We start from the raw sequence: 19,051 nt of genomic DNA, 5'->3' as shown, positions 1-19,051 counted from the left end.
TGCGTTCAGGGCCACATTTATTTCATTTCCCCACTTGCAATTGCTATGTTCACGAAACACTGATAATTTTACACTATTTCTTGCGTTGGAGAAAGATTAGTAACATATAATTGTTCCATTCAGTAAGCAGCATGCAAGTTTTCATATAACCAGAAAAGCAAGAGATGATTACATGAAAATAAACAACTGAAAACGGAATGTGCTATGTGTACCAGTGATCCTAGAGAGAGTAGCTATTCATCCACTGATACAGCACCTTACTGCTTACAAAGCACTGTTAATCTTAAAAATTATGAAGAGTGTGTGGACTTGAAAGCACAGAACTTTGAAAAACCTAGAGGGTCATGCAAACACTTTGCGTGTGTGATAAGGGATCAAACAGAACTTAAAATTTAAAGATACGTTAATGTTTATGTTAGTGCACGGAAGGGGGCAAAGAAAACAATTTACTCAATGTAGTTAATCTACATGAAGTAGCCTGAAGGCAATCCACTAACTCCTGGAATTTACTATTTCCTACTTCTTAAAGAGTGGACATGTTTTGTTATTCAAGAAACTTAAATGTAATTATCAGCATCTGGGGATATCTGCATTTGGGTAATCACAAAATCAAATCTATTTAGAATAATAATCAAATAATTAAAATATTTCTGGATAAGTAGGGAATATTTCAGGACTTAAGATATTTTTGAAAATACACATAAATGAATACCACAGAATCTATAAGAAGACATCTAAAATCTGTAAGAAGACATTTTTCTTTTCTTTTTCTTTTTTTTTTTTTGGCCACGCCACACGGCTAGTGGGATCTTAGTTCCCCGACCAGGGATTGAACCCTCACCCCCAGTATTGAAAGCATGGAGTCTTAACCACTGGATCACCAGGGAAATTCCCAGAAGACATTTAAATAATAAATCATTTATTTATTTATTCATTCAAAATAATGTTTACTAGGTACTGAAGAAGCTGTGGTAAACAAAGCATAGGACTCAGATTTATTATTTTACAGAAATGAAAAATAACATGCTCTTAACAGTAATGCTGCAAAGGAGAAGTGCATGGTGCTACAGAAATGTGTATGTAAACTCCTACTCATGGAAATGATGTTATCAGACACCTCAAGCTTAGCTCAAGGAATAAATCTTTAAGTTCCAAATTGGAAAAGCATAGACCCACTGCAATATTTGTCACTAATACCCCCACTCGAGCCACATTGTAACAGTCCATATCCCACCACAGGGAGCACGAGCACCGCCAGAAGAAACACAACAAGCCAGGAACCTTGCCTGGCAACCGAGAGGTAAATGTAACTGGAGTTTCCAGCCACAGATCTGGCCATGATCTTGCAGAATCTTAGGATTTATAAGTTGCATCACTTGTCCATTAATATTGGGAAAGCCTCCAGATGAATCTTAAGTATGACATAGACCTAAATATATCTCACCCCAAATGCCACAAGAGTACACAAATTTGAAGAGTCTCAGCTGAGACTATAAAACTCTGTGAAATGGATGCTACTAAATGATTTAAGAGAAAAGAAGACTCATGGTGTCTCTGAGAAGTAGACACAGCGACTGTTTTGAAGGTCCGTCCCCAAGAAAAACAGGAGAGATGAATGGCAGGCAAAGTAACTTTAGAAAGAGACTTTGGACCAGGCATCCTTAATGGTATCCAGTCAAACTCATTGAGATTCTGCTTGAGTATCCTTATCAAGCTTCCCCAACTGAAAATGCTGCTCTGGGCTACCAGGCCACAACCATTTTCTTTATAGGAGACATCTTCCAAGCGTGGACATTGTCAGAGGTTACATTCTGAAAAGTAATTTAGATAAAGAAAGTTTCCTCCAGTTATACACAGACAGCAAGTAACAAGCTCCTCCTAAAATTCCTATCAGTTGTTGATCTCCTCTCCTACTCAGACCATTAGTTTATTTACTACCAATATTTTTTCCCATTTATCAGATCGTGTGTGTGTGTGTGTGTGTGTGTGTGTGTGTGTGGTGACAGCATACCTTGTCAGTCAAGCAGTTTTACTCTCAATTCAGGTGGGTCCCAAACAATGTACAGACTCAGAAGAGCAAATTGGTTTCCTGCCCCAGAAGACTCCCTGTGTTGTGGTTTGTGAGTAGGGGCGAGGCAAGTTCCTGGAGATCTATTAGTTAGAGATTAAAGGGCCACTTCTGTAATATAAACTCAGGCAAGGGGCTTCCTAGAATGGCAAGGAGCTTCTGAATAAATCCATTTTCAGAAATTCTTCTAGATTAAAAGTCATCACAGACCATAAATTCCCTGGATCAATTCAAATATGTAAATTTAATGTAAATCATGAGAAATGACCATCGGATCTTTAATGTTTATAGGTGACATATTAACTACGAAGACATACTTTGGGAGGAAGTTTAAAGTATATTTTATCTTTCTTCAGATTATTACTAAAACAAGGTTTTAAAAAATATTATAATATCTGATATTAATTATTGAGTACCCAATAAAACCAAATATGCAAAAAACTATATTTGACACAAATTAAAACAGACAACTTATTAACATAAAATGCAAAAATTGTGTTTGTTTCTTATCTGGGAGTATCATCAATTTTTAAAGAGAATATTAAAAGTGTTAGGTATGGTAGCTATTTTCTAAAAGTTAAATGTGTTTGTAAAAAATACGCTACTTATTAGGTATGAACTAAAGAATAAAAGTAAAGCAACAAACAACACATAATTACCTTGGAAAACAAAGGGGACTGGTAAAAAAGAATAATTAGATGTTTTATTTAGTCTTGCTCAGATTATTGAAGAGAGATTTCAGTATTAAATAATGCAATGATATCATGAAATAACTTTATGTGTGTTTCGTATGGCATTTCAAATAATATAAACATTGACAGAGTTAAGACGTGTCTCTCAAGCTATGGTTACTGGAGATAGAGTAATAGGGGAAAAATCATTTCTTGCAATATTCATGATATCACATACTTCATGCCTTAAACCTATTGCAAAAAGCCCTTATGTTTTATCCCTGTGTGTAGTTCAAATTGATTAAACTAGTGGATAAATAATTAATTCTTCCTGTAAATAATTGAAAAAGGTTTATTTGGCTAGTATCACATTTCCTTTATGTGAATGATTCTTTATGTTGGATATATAACCTATTACCTTACATTTTAAAACAAGAAAACACTACCAAAGATGTATCCATTAAAAATAAAAGGTTATTTTGTCAAATATGTATAAACTTGAATATTTCCCTCATAAAGGCATTAATAAAATTAATACCTCTCTCTCTACACACACACATGAATGAACAAATCAAAAACAAATACCTACCTTTAGAAGTGTACTTATAATTGATTTACTTCAAAGAAAACCATAAATAATTCTATAGAAATTGGTTATATCTATGTTCTTAATTAATTTATGACCAAAGTAATCCAACCTCTTGGATCCCCTGAAAATCAACTCTTTTACATATTAGTTTTACCATATTAGAACTCAATAAAAAATATTATTTGACAAATCATATAAATCAAATACACCCTTGCTATTAGGGAGGGGGAATGTGAACAGCTGGAATTCAGGGAGAAAGAATTGTGTAAACAGTAACATAGGGGAGTGACACAGGTGGATACACCCAGGAATTACTAAATAATAAGTATTATGGAGTCAGTCCATTGACTCTAGAACCTCCAATAGTGTAGGAAGGGACCAGCCTGGTTCCCCCACATGACTGCGTGAGGGCTTTTTGCTCACTGGAAAGCATCCAGATGAGGGTCATTTCCGGGACTGATCAGTCGCAAATGAGCTCATTACTAAGCTGTTACCTTGGAAAAGTGGTACAGAAGATAAAGTCTATGAAGGAGGCTGTGACATTGGCCAAAGGGAGGCCAAAGAGTCCCAAGTGGAGATAAGTGGACTCAGATAACTCAGGGCCTAGTCTATGAACCTCATTTAAGAGCCACAGGATACAGTATACACTATACAGTGTACAGGATACATTATTTAGCATACAATATGCAGTATACAGTATATACTATATAGTATACAGGATACATAATTTAGTATACAGTATACACTATACAGTATACAGAATAATACAGTATATATTATAAAGGCTTTTTCAGGGGGGAGTGTCGCTACATGCCATTCAATGTAACTGTTGTGACAAAAAATGCTTGATTCTTAGTCAATTTTAAAATGAACAGCTTAGCTGAGGAAGAAGACAGCTGGTCGTCTGCACGACAGCCATTTCCTGCTTTTTTCAGCAAATGACCCCTGATTTCCTGCATCCTCCTCTGAGCAGTCATGCCCTTCCTTTGTGGGAAGCTGGACTCTGCCCACCCCACCCAGAGCCAGGGGGCTGCATAATCACCAGCTAGGCAGTGTGAGGGCCTCAGTCCCCCAACTAGGTTTGTGGTTTCAGTGGGACCTGAATCAAACCCTGCCCAGCCGAGTGAAGGAAAGTTTGCTGGAAGGCCCTGGGAAGGTTTTTCGCATTCCTGTTGACAGATATAAGATGGGGGTTTTCTCTATTCTGCCTCTTTGTGCAGACTATTTGAATGGAAGCACCCACACCAGCAGGACTGGGGGGGGATGCCAAGATTGTTGCCGAGAAGGTGAGCCGACCCACGATGGTACTGAGACTTTCAGTTAAACAACCACAGCCCCTCACCTTTGTATTTCTTTTTTCATGATATAATATTTTTGTTGTTGTTGTTTATGCCATTTTAATATATCATTCTGTTGTTTATAGGCAAAGCATGTTAGTGTAATAGGGGAGAAACTTTGTATTCTATTACAAGGTAATCACTAAATGGATGTTGCCTATAAGCTTAAATTATACATAATGGCCCATCTCTGGGAACCCTGCTTCCTAGGTAATGAGCATTAAGCTAAAATACCTTTGTTTAGCTCACAGGAAACATCCTGACCAGGCCAACCCCTGAATGACTGCAGGAAGGAAGAAATTAACACATCCTCTCTAAAGGCCAAACAGAACCAGGAAATGTTTGACTTTATTCCCTCTTCTTTTAGTATAAAAGAAGCCTGAATTCTAACTCAAGCAAGATGATTCTTTGGGTCATGAGTCCACCATCTTCTTGGTCTGCTGGCTTTCCAAGTAAAATCGCCATTCTTTGCCCCAATGACTCATCTCTCCATCTATTGGCCTGTCCTGTGGGGAGCAGCCTGAGCCTGGTCTTGATAACATCAGGAAGTTAGATGTAAGGTAGTAAGGCTGTAAAAGCAGGTCAAGATAAAATTATCAAGGAGGCAGAGATCAGACCAAGGAGTGAGCTTTTCCTGGTAAACAGTCAGAAGTCATTGATGGTTTTTGAGCAAGGGAGTGACAGGAGCAGAGCTGCACTTCAAAGGATTAATTTAGAAGCTGTGTGTGGGAAGGATTTAAGAGAAGGCTCAGAACATTTCACCACTTGGAAGGCATTGTTGAATATTCATAAAAACTAGTTTATCACTCAGCATAAATAATTTTAGACACAAAGTAAAATACAGTATGTGTTGCCATGGAAGTGACAGAGCCTAGGAGAGATAATGACAAGCACAAAAGATGGTACCACTGTGACTTAAATTAGTATAAGGCTTCCTAGAATTTAAGTACATTTTCAGGCAGAGTATTTTGAATACACGAGGGAAAGATTATGGTTATTTTATAGTTCTTACAAAGAAAGAAAATAATGAGAGTCTTTTTGCACATGAGACTTATAAAACGAAACAAGATCAAGTTCTCAGAGTCAGAAGGCTGGCTAGGGTGTGAAGGAGTTCCCGAGCCCGCCAAAATCACGCAGATCCCGTGCGCAGCCCCGACCTCATGTCCGGATTAGCAATGCCATCATTGTAGTCATTCTGGAAATGGTGATAAATGGTAACAAACGTATTAACGCTGGTTAAGGGCTAAGCCCTGTACATAACACACACAGGCATGTGGTCTTCATCCTTTACCATCACCCACATTTGCAAGTGATGAAGGGGGATATAAAGAAGACATCATTGCTGAATTCATACTCATGAGAAACACCAGTGAGAACCAAAGCTACAAAATACATATTAATAAGTGGTGAAATCACAATTATGCCAAGATTTTCAAAAGTATGGATTAATAAAGAGTTTGAAAAGGATGATAGGTATACGGATGTTACTCTAGATGAGGTAAATTTATTTCAGAGTTGAAAACTACAAAGAAGATTTGAACAATCCCGTAACGGAAATTACTGTATATGAAAAGGAGAGAGAAAGTATGAAAGCTAAAAAAAATTTTCTCAAATAAACTGAGTGCACAAATAGATGTTACATTAAATTAGCACAGGGGGTGGGGTGTTGGGAGTGGATGGAGAACAAACATACCAAAAATCAAACATCTTTGAACATACAATTTAAGGTAGCAACCTCACAAAACTTGGCCGTGATGTCCTGGCAGGACGTTTCTTAGCTTCATTCACTACACTCTCTGGCATAGGCTGCAGTGCGCATGTCCACGTGACCATCTCCCTTCACCGGACAGCGATAAATGAACTGAAAGAATTATAAACTGAGATGGACACTCCATCAGGGCAAGGGCTTTCTCTGCCTATAATCCATCCACGCATCCCATACATGATATCCCAGTAGTGTTGTTCTCTGGGCCCCACTCCCAGTTTCTGATTCAGTAGGTTGGGGGAGAGGGCTGAGAATTTGCATTTTCCAACGTTGGCAGGGGCTGCTGCTGTTTTCTCACAATGAGAAGCACTGTGCACAGTTGAAAGAATCTAAGTTGAAGGAATCTACAAATCCATCTCTCCAAATGGCCAGTGGTTCCCAGTCAAACTCCTTCCAGGCTTCCTCTGCCAAACTTTTCAGAGAAGCTGTCTGAAAACCCTGTATCCAGCTCCTCACCTCCCATCCCTCCCCAGGCTGCTTCAATTTGCTGTCTGCTCCTGTTTGCTCCAGAAGCTGCTGGTTAGGGCTGCCAGCCCCTCCAACCTCTCAGCAGACCTCACATCCTACAGGCACCTGTGGACCACGATCCGCCCTGGCTTTTAGCAACAGCTCACCTCCCTTCTTCTGCCCTCAGACACCAGGGCACGTGTTTGTGGATCCACGCTCCTCATTTGTGTCTACAATGTAGGTAGATTTATCTTCCAAAAATTCCAAAAAGGTTCTATGAATGTCCTGTTTAAACTCCTTAAATCTCTTCCCACTTCTCTTAGGATTTCTTCTACTGGATACTCAGGGCTACTCACTCGTCATACTCCACGTGGAAGTTCAAGTGCCTCTCCCTGTAGAAAGCAGTCCTTGCCTATCACAGTTTCTAAGAGCTCCTTGAACTTGGATTAGTTTGCTAGGGCTGCCATATGGCCACAGACTGGGGGGCTTAAACAACAGACGTTTACTTTTTCATAGTTCTGGAGTCTGGAGTCCAAGTTCAAGGCGTCCACAGGTTTGGTTCCTTCCGAGGCCTCTCTCCTCCGCTGCAGTCTTTTCTGAATGCTAGCACATCCCAGGCACCCCTCTGGTGTGTCCTGATCTCTTTTACAAAGACACAAATCAGATTGGATTAGGACCGACCCTAAAAGCCTGATTTTCACATAATTACCTCTTTAAAGGATCTGTCTCCAAATACAGTCTCATTCTGAGGTGCTGGCAGAGTTAGAGCTTCAACAAATGAATTTTGGATGAACACAACCAGCCCATAACAAATGTCTACATTGCACTCTTATTAGATTTGTAATTAAGTTATTAACTTCCCTACCTTCCTGGTGATGGTGCTCAGTGCGGAATCTGAAGCACCTGACACAGTGTCTGCCCCATAGAAGGATCAGGTTATCCTGTTTCCTTCTGAATGAAGGGAGAAACAAGGAACCTGGAGCAGCTTTCCCTGCACGTGACTGGAGTTTCCCAAACACAGACTCACCAAGCAAAATGCCTCTGAGCCACGTGGCTTTGTGGTGACATGGCCTCTCCCCATAAACTGGGGCTCAGTCAATGCCAAGGGGGCACCCTCCCCTCCATGGGGCAGATGTACTTTCAGGGAAGAAGAGTCAAAGGATTCAAAGGGAAAGTGTTCAGAATCTAAAAACCCACTTAATGTCTAAGTGATGCTGTAGTTCATTCCCTGGTTCAAACCTCTAAGAACAAAGAATGCAAATAATCAATACCCAATCTCCTAGTTCAAGTTCTCATTATTGAATCTAATTATGCCAAAGCAAACATGGTACAAGACTCAGAGCCAATCTATTCTTTCTGTTTTGCTGCACCCTTTGCTCTGCTGTTGGCCAGGCCAGATTCCTAGACCTTACAAAGCAGTTACATAAAATAAATTTGATACAATGTTCCACTCTATCATAAAACACAATTGCTGCTCTTTAGAAAAAAAGAAACAGAAAGTAGAAAATTACCAAAAAGTAGAAAATGCTGTCTTTCAAGAAATAGGCACCATTGACTTCCCTGGAGGTCCAATGGTTAAGACTCCAAGCTTCCACTGCAGGGGGCATGGGTTCCATCTCTGGTCAGGGAACTAAGATTCTGCATGCTGCATGGTGTCGCAAAAAAAAAAAAAAAAAAAGGAAGAAATAGCCACCATTACCACATTTTTCCATGTATCTAATTTTCTATGTGTATGTTAAAATATGCAAGCATACTTTGTGCAAACATACATTAAACAAAAACACTCTACTTAGTCATTTTTTTCAGTGGTTTAACTTTATTGGGATCCTTCTAATTTTGAGATATTCTTTAGATCTTTCAGGTTTCACTTCTTATATATGTCTTTTTATCCCTGGAGAATTGCTTGGATACAGAAATACATTTCATCCTTTAAAATTTAGAAGAAAGCATTACTTACTAAAAAGTTCATGTGATGCAATGAACCTTATGTCAACCAACCAAACTTGACTCCACTCACCTGCACACAGTAAAACCAATCTACTGACACGTGATTGTGGTGAAGGAAAGTGCAACATTTATTACAGGTGCCAAGCAAGGAGTCCAGGCAGCTAGTACTGAAAAGACCCAAACTCCTCACTGGCTTTAAGGTAAAGGTTTTTAAAGACAGGGTAAGAGGTGGAGGTTGTGGGGTGTTTTATCAGCTCATGGACATTCTTCTGACTGGTTGGTGGTGAGGTAAGTGGGAGTCAGCATCACTGACCTTCTAGTTCCAGCTGGCCTGGTCTCTACGTGCTTGTGGGCAGCATAGAGTTAACGTCTTCCCCCGGGGAGGGGTTTCAATATCTGCAAAACAGGTCAAAGGATAGGGCTCGGAATATTATCTATAACCCTTGAGGAGGAACTAAAGGTCCTTGACTTTATTTGATGGCTAAAGTATTATTATTTTGTCTTGCTTGACTGTTTGCCTTTCTTTCTGCATTTTCTCACTTCTTTGATTAAATTTATTTTTTGGAACTCGGGGAAGGCCTAGGAGGCTAAAGTTTTCTACGGACAGGAGGCAGGCAGGGGACATGGGGAGGGTCTGTCCTGGGGAGGCCCTGTAGGGTCCTGCTTTGTTACACTGTGAGTGAATGAGATTGCGATCCATTATTGCTTCTCCCCACACCCAAATCCCACACCTCAGACGTTACCACGGTTACATTTTTCATGTGGATTTCCAGACATTCTTTTTAATGTATCATTGTGGGATATTTAATTCTTTCTTTCTTTTTTTATCAAATTGGGTTAAAAAATTATACCAAAACTTGCTTTATCATACTTAACACTTGAAGGTCATTTCATGTTACTAAAGTAATTTAATATTTTTCTTTAAAACTTCTAAATATTCCAGAGTATGACAGTTCCACAATGCATTTAGCAGAGCAGCCATGGACTGGTATTTAATTTGTTTCCAGATTTGTTTTCTATTGCAAATAATATTACAACAAACATTTCTGTGCATACTTTATTTTACGAGTCATGATATATGCAGATCTAAATCCTAAAATTTAAGTTTAATATCAATTACATTTTTAAAAGACCTCCAAACTGATACCAGAAAGTTTGTATCAATCTACATTCCCACCAACAATATATGAGGATAATCTTTTTTTCCCACATCATCCCCAAGGTAGCAAATTTAAATTGTCTTAATTTTTCCTCAGCTAGTGGACAAGAATAAAATCCAATTTTATTAATTTGCATTTCCATATGTCCTGTGTATGAGATTTTTCTTTTTATATTTTTATTACTTATTTGTACTTCATCTTGTTTACATTTTTGAATTGTTTGAAGTTTTTTTTTATTTATTTGTTTGACTTATTGAAGATTGAAATCTTTTCCTTGCTTTATTGAGGGCAAATACTTTCACTAACCTCTTGTTGCTTTATAACTTTTGTTTACAATTATTTTCACTTTTTCTCGAGTCGAACTTCTCAATTCATGACTTGCCTAAGTAGGTCCCACTAAGTATAAGATATAAATATATCCTTACATACTTTTATCCGGTATTCTAAAATTTTATGCTCTTTTTAGAAATTCATCAAGTTGGACTTGGTCTATGCCATGTGTGGGCCAATGGTCATGTATGGACCTGTAATCAAGGAGGGTTCCTATTTCCTGTCCTTATTCTTTCATGAATCTGCTTCTCCAATCCACGTTACCAAATCCAGTGGCTATGCTCTGCTTCTCCACATCCAACCTGATAGCTGCTTTTGATACTGCTATCCACTCCTTTTTCTTGGAACACTTTCTTCACTCAGTGTCTGGAACTCCATTCTCCTGATTCTCTTAGTGTGTCCTTGGCCCAGCCTCTATATATTGGAATTCTCAGAGCTTGGGGCTTAGACTTTTTCTCTGCACAGTCATTGTCTTCTTATGTGATTTCATCAAGCAAATTGTCTCAGTCTTGGCTTGCCTAAAAATATTTTTCTTTTGCCCTCACATTTAGATAATAGTTTCTCTAAATAAATGCATTTCCCTCAAGCCAAGACCACAGCATGGACTCTGGAGCCAGGCTGTCTGTGTTTGAATTCCTTTCCACCACTTATCAGCTGTGTGACCTTAAGCAAGTGACTTAAAATTTTTGTGTCTAAACTTCCTTCTCAGAAGGGGAAGCTGGGATGAAGTGAGAGAGTAGCATCGACATATACACACTACCAAATGTAAAATAGATGGCTAGTGGAAGCTGCTGCCTAGCCCAGGGGGATCAACTCAATGCTTTGTGAGGACCTAGAGGAATGGGATAGGGAGGGTGGGAGGGAGGCTCAAGAGGGAGGGGATATGGGGATATATGTATACATACAGCTGATTCACTTTGTTGTACAGCAGAAACTAATGCAACATTGTAAAGCAATTATATTCCAATAAAGATCTAAAGAAATAAGAACATAGATAAAACTCCCTTCTCTGAAAAATGAGGCTAATAATGAGTACCTACCTCATCAGGTTAGGAAGATTCAAAGAGAAAACATGCACAAAGAACTTAGACCAAAACCTGTGCTAAATATAAATGTGTGAACTGTCATTTGATAACATCATGCATCAAAATAGCTGGAGCTATTCTGCATCTTGTGATTTTGTAACCTTTCCAAGACTTTTCACTCTGAAGAGTTTTGCGATCTTCTCTTGGAGAATGGAAACTTCACTGGGATAACTCCAGAGAGGTGAATTTTCTTTCTCCCCAGGCTCTTGGTTATCCTTTGATTAGAAAGCATATGTCGCCTCAGTTCTCGAAATGTTTCAACAATCAATTCTTTGTGTTCTGCATTTTTTCCATTCCATGGCTCTTCCTACAGAACTCTTAGTATGGTGAAATAGTAATGATAGTAACTCCATGATCAATGGTCCATGTTACTTATCTCAATTTTTCAGTTTCTGTGGTTTGTCTTTTTAAACTATGATCTTGAAAGCATTTCAGCTAAATCATCTGTATACTAGTTCTCTATCAGTGTGAATGCTGCCTTTGAATTGTATCCTTCCGGCACTTGTAATTTTCTAAATAACTTAGGATGCTTCTTGGCATATCATCTTGCTCATTTATCATATAGAATAATACTCTTCAAGAGTATAAATTACAGTTTCATTAAAGTCTTCTCTTTTCTGTTGTCAAAGATAAAATGCACGAGACAATTAAGGAGATAACTTTATTCAGGCTATTGCAGTAAGGAGATTGTTCATTAATAAGGACTGTCCCAGAGAAAAGGAAGGGGATCTAGGGTTTTATAAAGACTAGTAAACAATTGACTCTTAAAGAAGGATGGCAGTCCATCTTGTTTCAGGCTATAAGATGGTCCTTTGAGGCTGGCCATTTCTCAGAACCCAAAAGCGTGGGGGGATTTCTCAACCTTTGCTTCTTTCCAGGAGCAAGAGGCCAGATAATACTCAACATTGTCACCATACTAAGTCTGTTTATTTTTGTTTGTCTCATCTAATGGTTGAATTTAGTACCTTGCTTTCATGCTATCCAGTTACCATAAATGTATGGTAATTTTTTTATGTCTATGTGTATATGTGTGTGAAATGAGAGAATGCTTATAACATTATGTCTTTCAGCTATTTCCATTAGTCACATAAATCATCATAGATTCTACCAACTTCTTAACACAAATATCCAGGAAACTAGGATTTAGGAACAAATACATACATCAATATTATCATCTACTTACAGATTTCTTAACTTTGCTACAGTTCTTCTTGAAGAACCCATTCTGGTGTTTCATAACAGATGCTAGTAGTGAAAACACTGCCATGAACTAGCAGTCCAATTGATCAAACAAATAGTGAGGATCCTTCCCTTGCTTTCTGTTTTAATTTGAGTGGTTACATATTGCTAGTACCAATGCCAGGCATAAAAGTACTTTCAATGTATATTCTTAAAATGCAATAGAAAGCCATTCACAGAGCTTCATTAGTAGTCATTCATCAAGTTAGTTGCAGGAACTCAGCTGTGAAATTAGTGGTCCAGTTTGGTTTCCAGATCATTTTCATAGACAAATAAAGAGTACTTAAAGTTCCCAGGGATGCATCCTGCCTCATTCCCCAGGATATGGTTGCAGAGGTCTCCCATTGAGGCTCATCTCATCACATTTTTAAGAGACAGACTTGTCTAAAAGCTTGATGACCAGAAGCACACTGTGTGTTCGTGTTCACAGATGGTGTCTCAATAACCAGTCTCTACAAGTGAGTTTCAGCAATTATACTGCTCATCACATGCCAACAATCCATCTGAGAACCTCCAGGATCTGAATACCAACATTTATTTTTAGTTGTGGCAGTCCAACAATCTTGTTAAAAGCAACTTAAAAATCCAAAGAAAATACAGAGAGAAAACAACCTGTTTGAAGGCATTGGAGCGGTACCAAAGCAACTTACACCTAAAGGTAAAAAATCCCAGAGAAGGAGACCCCCTGAGAGGTGGGCTGACTTTGCCTCAGAACATTCGCCAACTATGGGCCAACAGCAAAGAACTGAGGCCAAACAGAAGATAAGTACAAGAATCAAAGAAACCTTGAAGATTTTTGTTTTTGTTTTTACAATCTTACAGAACTCCAGACAGGGAGGGAAGAAAAAGACCAAAGGTCAGAGAACTCTAAACTCAACCCTGGAATCTTGTAATCTCCTTCCCAAGTCATTTACCAAATTCTGAAGCTACCTGGAACAGAAGAGTTAGAAACCAAACAAAAAGTCTGACATATTTAAGATCTAAGAAAAGAAGGATCGGTATTCAGGATCCAGCTCTTCTCTCTGAGAAAACAGAATCCAGGCATCTTCTTAATCTCTCAGGATGCCTGAGGGGGGATAAACCCTAGGAACTAGGTGTGGGTGGGTGGTACTTAGAGGGTTACTGGGTCCTAGTAAATCTTGGGTTAGTTCCGTCTCTATTGGATTATGCTAATTAGGTCCATCTCATCTGTTGTAAGAAAATATCTCATAAGTCCCTACAATTTTTCTAACACAATGTATTGCATTTAGAGAAATTACAAGCCATTCCAAGAAATAAGATCAAATGAACAAAAAAGAAGTATAAAAAACAATTTTACAGGTAGTCTAGTTTTTGGAGTTTTAAACAAGGATTTTAAAAAGTTGGGTAAGTTTATTTTAAAAATAGAAGAAAAGTTGTTTAATTACATTAATATTTATATATATATATATGTATATATATATATATATATAGCTAGCAAGCTATGAAGAGAAAATGTTGTGTAAAACAATTGTTTGATTAATCCAGTAGAAGGAAAGAAAAAAAAATGACAAGTGATTAGAATAGGAAATAAATATAAGAGAAAAGAAAACAAATTATCAATAATTACATTAAATGAAAATACCTAAATATGTGAGTTAAAAGACTAAGACGGCCATACTGAACTAAAAAGTGAATCTTGCTTACAAGAGACAAACTTCATAAAGATGAAAGTTTAAGCACAAGTAAATTCAAAATAAAGAAAAATCTACCAAGTAAAAACTAACCAAAAGAAAGCTTATGTTGTTCTAGCAGTGTCAGTAAATGTATGTATACATATAAAGTGAGATGATGACATAAAACTTGTAGAATGCCACTAAACATTTGCTTAGATCAAAATTTATAGTCTTTAATACAGTATTAGAAACAAAGGAAGGCCGAGAATTATCAAGGTTTTCTAAGTATCCACCTCAAGAAATTATAAAAAGAGCAGTAAATTCAACCCAATAAAAAGTACAAGGAAGGGAATTTTACAGATTTTATTTTAATAAAAGAAAATATACAATACAGAAAATCCATGGAACTAAATCTGTTCTTGAATAGGGGTAACAAAAGTGATAAGCTTATAGAAAAACTGGTCAAGAAAAAAGAACAAAGGCAGAAATTATGAATAGCAAAAATAAAAAGGAAAACATCATTCAAGATCCATAGACATCACATAAGTAATAAGAGGTTACTATGAACAATTTTATTTAAAAAAAATTTTACCAAAACTGAAACTAGAAGATATAGAAAACATGAATAGGCTTCCCTTTTTAAAATTAATTAAATCTATAGTTGAAAACCTGTCCATCAAATGAAGAAATCTGCAGGTCAGATGAGCTCATTTGATGGATAGGTTTTCAACTATAGATAGTTTTTTTCTAATTGCACAAAATCTAATGAAAATGAAAATGAGGGAGAGCTCTGGATTCTATGAAGCTGAAATAAACAACACCAAAAATTAACAAGGATGTAAAAGGAAAGAAAAAGTACAAGTCAATCTCTGTTACAAACATAGAAGCAAAACAAATATATATAAAAAAATCAGAAGTCAAATTCAGGATAACACATCAGGAATAAGCTGGTTTTATTCCAGGAATGCAAGGTTGGCCAACGGTTGAAACTGAATCAGCTAGTTCCACATCTACAATACAATACAACAAGCTCTTTTGGGTTTACAATAAGGGTTGTATTTGATTTCTAGGTCTCAAATATTCTTCATTGCCATAGGTTTCTAATGGCCTTCATACTGGCTTTTCAACTGTTACATATTTCTCCTCATAGCCTTTTCCTTGAGAAAACTATTTTCAAAATTTTGCTACTAATTAAAAAGTTTTAAAGTCATTTGAAATATTTTCACATTTATAGAAATATTTCTTATTTTAAGTAATATTTTAATTTTTCACACTATGACTGAAGAGTAGCCAAAGCAGTTTTAGAAAAAAATAATTAGAAATATGTGTGAATGCTGAGAAGAGGGGCTTGGCCTACCATATATCAAACTAGGTTAAAAAGGTGTAGTAATAAAAAAAAAAAAAAAAAAAAAAAAAAAAAAGCATAGTACTGGCACAGGTATAGGCAAGTAGATCTATCGAACAGAATAAGAGCTCCATATGAATTAAAGTCAAAAAGAGGGGGGGAAATGGTGTTAACGCATTAGGACAAAGGGCTTATCAGTTTGAGAAGGAAATTTTTTATTAAACATAATTCCAAAGGTCAAAGTACTAAACTAAATGATTGGGTATAAAATAGGCTGCAAGGATGTGTTGCACAACACAGGGAATATAGCTCATATTTTGTAATAGCTGTAAATGAAGCATAACCTTTAAAAATTATATTTAAAATATATATGGAGGAAAAACAATTAAAAAAAAAACCACTTTGCATTAAATAAATAAACCTAAAAAATAAAGGTAGCTAAACTTACTAACAGAAGAAGATACCATAGATAAAGGATAAAGTAAAAGTCAATTAACAGATTGAAAAACTACACACAATATGGCTATGTAGGCATATGTAGGATATACGTGTGTGTGTACGTATATAGGTACACATATGCATATATGTACATACACACACACATATATACATATATACTCATACATCATAGAAAAGATATGTGCTTAGAATATGCAAAGAAATGCCTCCAAAAATCAAATTAAATACCATATTTCCCTTCTCATCTGCTAGTCTAAACCCCTTAAGACACCCATTTGTCTTATGTCCACATTTCTGCCCCTTTCTTCCAACTCTCCCCAGCTCCTGGATCCTGCTCATTATCAGCAAAATTTTGTACGTATGTGTGTGTCTGTGTGTGTGTGTATGTTCCATTCACCTTTCTGATCTAATAGAAACGTGTGTCTTCCTGGTTTACTTGTCTAACATTGGCTCTCCTTTTTTCCTTATAACATTTATGCCACTAAGCCTGCAGGTGGAGAAGGTGTCCTTCTTGATGCCTGGTTTCATTTCAGACCATTTCTCTTCCTTCTCCAAAAATAAGACAGTACAAAACAGAAACAGGATTGAATATGCTATCAGATTACATCCCTCACAGTCCCCTACTGTGGTCTCCTCCACCAGTACCCATGTCTCTCCATCGTTTCTCTGGGTTGCGAATCATATTTCATTCTTGGTGATTTCAATACCAACACCTAGGCCTCTCAGTTCCTTGTCAGACTCCTGTCCTCAGATGAGTTTGCCCCTCTCCTGACCTCAGTCATCATCCCCGTGCTTACCTGATTTTCATTACTGCAACCCCTCCTTAGCGTTAATTTCATGCATCTACTCTATGAGTTCCACCTCCTGTTTTTCCTACAACTCCCTCTAGTACCCCGAACTCAATGATTCTTCAATGCATAGGAACCACCGTTGTACCTGGCTCAACCAATATTTTTCTCTGGCCGCTACTCTTCTGATGGGCCCACTACACTCCTCACCTGGCTTAAATTCCATAATCAATCATTATCATTCTTTGTCCTAATTGCTTGACAAAACTACAACCTGGCTTAATCCAGCTATATGACGACTCCTTCCTTGAGCCCACGTGCTGAATGGCTGGAGGAGAGACAACCGGCACTAAGTCATCTTGCACTAAACTCATAATCTCATAATCACCAACCTCAGTGTCCTGCTCTAAGTCCTTAATCTATTTCCTCTCTTTTTGCACTGCACATGCCTCATGCATTATGCTAAACATATGTTGGAGTCTGTCAAATGCTTTTTATTTTTAATCTATGGACTTGATCATATGATTTTTCTTTTTTTAGCCTGTTGATGTGATGGATTACCTTAATTGATTTTCAGATGTCAAACCAGCATTGCATGCCTGGGAGAAATCCCATTTCTCATGATGTATGATACTTTTTGTACATTTTCGGATTCTTTTTAAAAATATTTTTTAATGATTTTTGCACTTATGTCCATGAGAGATATTGGTCTGATGTCTCAGCTATTCCTCCCAGTTTCAATGTGAGTAGTTTCTCACTTTCCCAGTGTACAAGAGTCTCAACCAGTTTCTGGATTTCTCGCAAAGAGAATTGCTGCATGTGTAGCTATTGTGTTGGTGTGCTATGAGGGCAGGGAGATTCCAGAGCCTTCTACTCTGTCATCTTGATGATGTCACTCCTCTCAGTTACACTTCTTTTTGTACTTTTTCAGTGGTTTCCCTAGAGATGTAATATGCATTTATAACTAATTCAAGTTCACTTGTAGATAACACTGTACCACTTTACAGGAACTTCAGGTATATTATAATAACAAAAGAATACTAATTCCTCCCTCCTGCCCCTTATATTATTACTGGAATTCATTACACTTACATATTAGCATATATATATATATATATACACACACACACACATATTATATAATGCATATGTTACTATATACATATGTTCATATATATACATATATACATAAGTGTAAGTAATTTAAAATGTTGTTGGTATTATCATTTTCAAGAAGCTATAACCTGTTAGATCAATTAAGAACAGGAAAAATAAATACCAGTACCACAAACTCCCAGAGACAGGGAGTTAGAATCCAGACCCCAGATTTTTAGTTTACTTTCACTTATTCTTTTTCTGATGATCTTCCTTTCTTTACACAGATCTGAGTTTGTGACCTATATCTTTTTCCTTCTCTCTAAAGAATTTTTAAGATTTCTTGTAAGGCAGGTTTAATGGCAACGAATTCCCTCAACTTTTGTTTGTCTGAGAAAGTTTTTATTTCTCCTTTACATGTGAAGGATAATTTCACAGGGTACAGAATTCTAGTTTGGTGGGGGTTTTTCCTCAATCCTTAAAATATTTCACTCCACTCCCTTCTTGCTTGCATGGATTTTCATGAGAAGACAGGTATAGTTCTTATCTTTTCTGTAAGTAAGTGTTGTGTTTGTTTTTTTTTTAAACTGTTTTCTTTTAAGATTTTTTTCTTTATCTTTGATTTTCTGTGGTTTGAAGATGATATGCCTAGATGCAGAGTTTTTGACATTTTTTTCCTACTTGGTGTTCTCTGAGCTTCATTAACTTGGGGGTAAATTCTCAATGATTACAATTTCAAATATTTCTTCTGTTTCTTCTTCTCTTTCTTTTCCATCTGGTATTCCCATCACATGTATGTGACCTCTGTTGTCTCACAGTTGTCTCACAGTTGGTGATATTCTGTTCTACTTTTTTTTTCTCTCTTCTTTCCAGTCTTGACGTTTCTATTGAGATGTCTTCAAGCTCAAGATTCTTTCCTCAGCCATGACTCTCTACTAACAAGCCCATCAAAATCATTCTGTTACAGTATTTTTATCTCTAGCATTTCTTTGTGGTTCTTTTTTAGAATTTCCATCTCTCCCCTTACATTTTCTGTCTATTCTTTCATGTTGTCTACTTTATTCATCAGAGCCCTACCATATTAACCATAGT

The sequence above is a fragment of the Hippopotamus amphibius genome, chromosome 4, assembly GCF_030028045.1.
Source record: "Hippopotamus amphibius kiboko isolate mHipAmp2 chromosome 4, mHipAmp2.hap2, whole genome shotgun sequence".
Lineage (NCBI taxonomy): Eukaryota > Metazoa > Chordata > Mammalia > Artiodactyla > Hippopotamidae > Hippopotamus > Hippopotamus amphibius.
Note: the sequence above shows the minus strand (reverse complement) of the source record.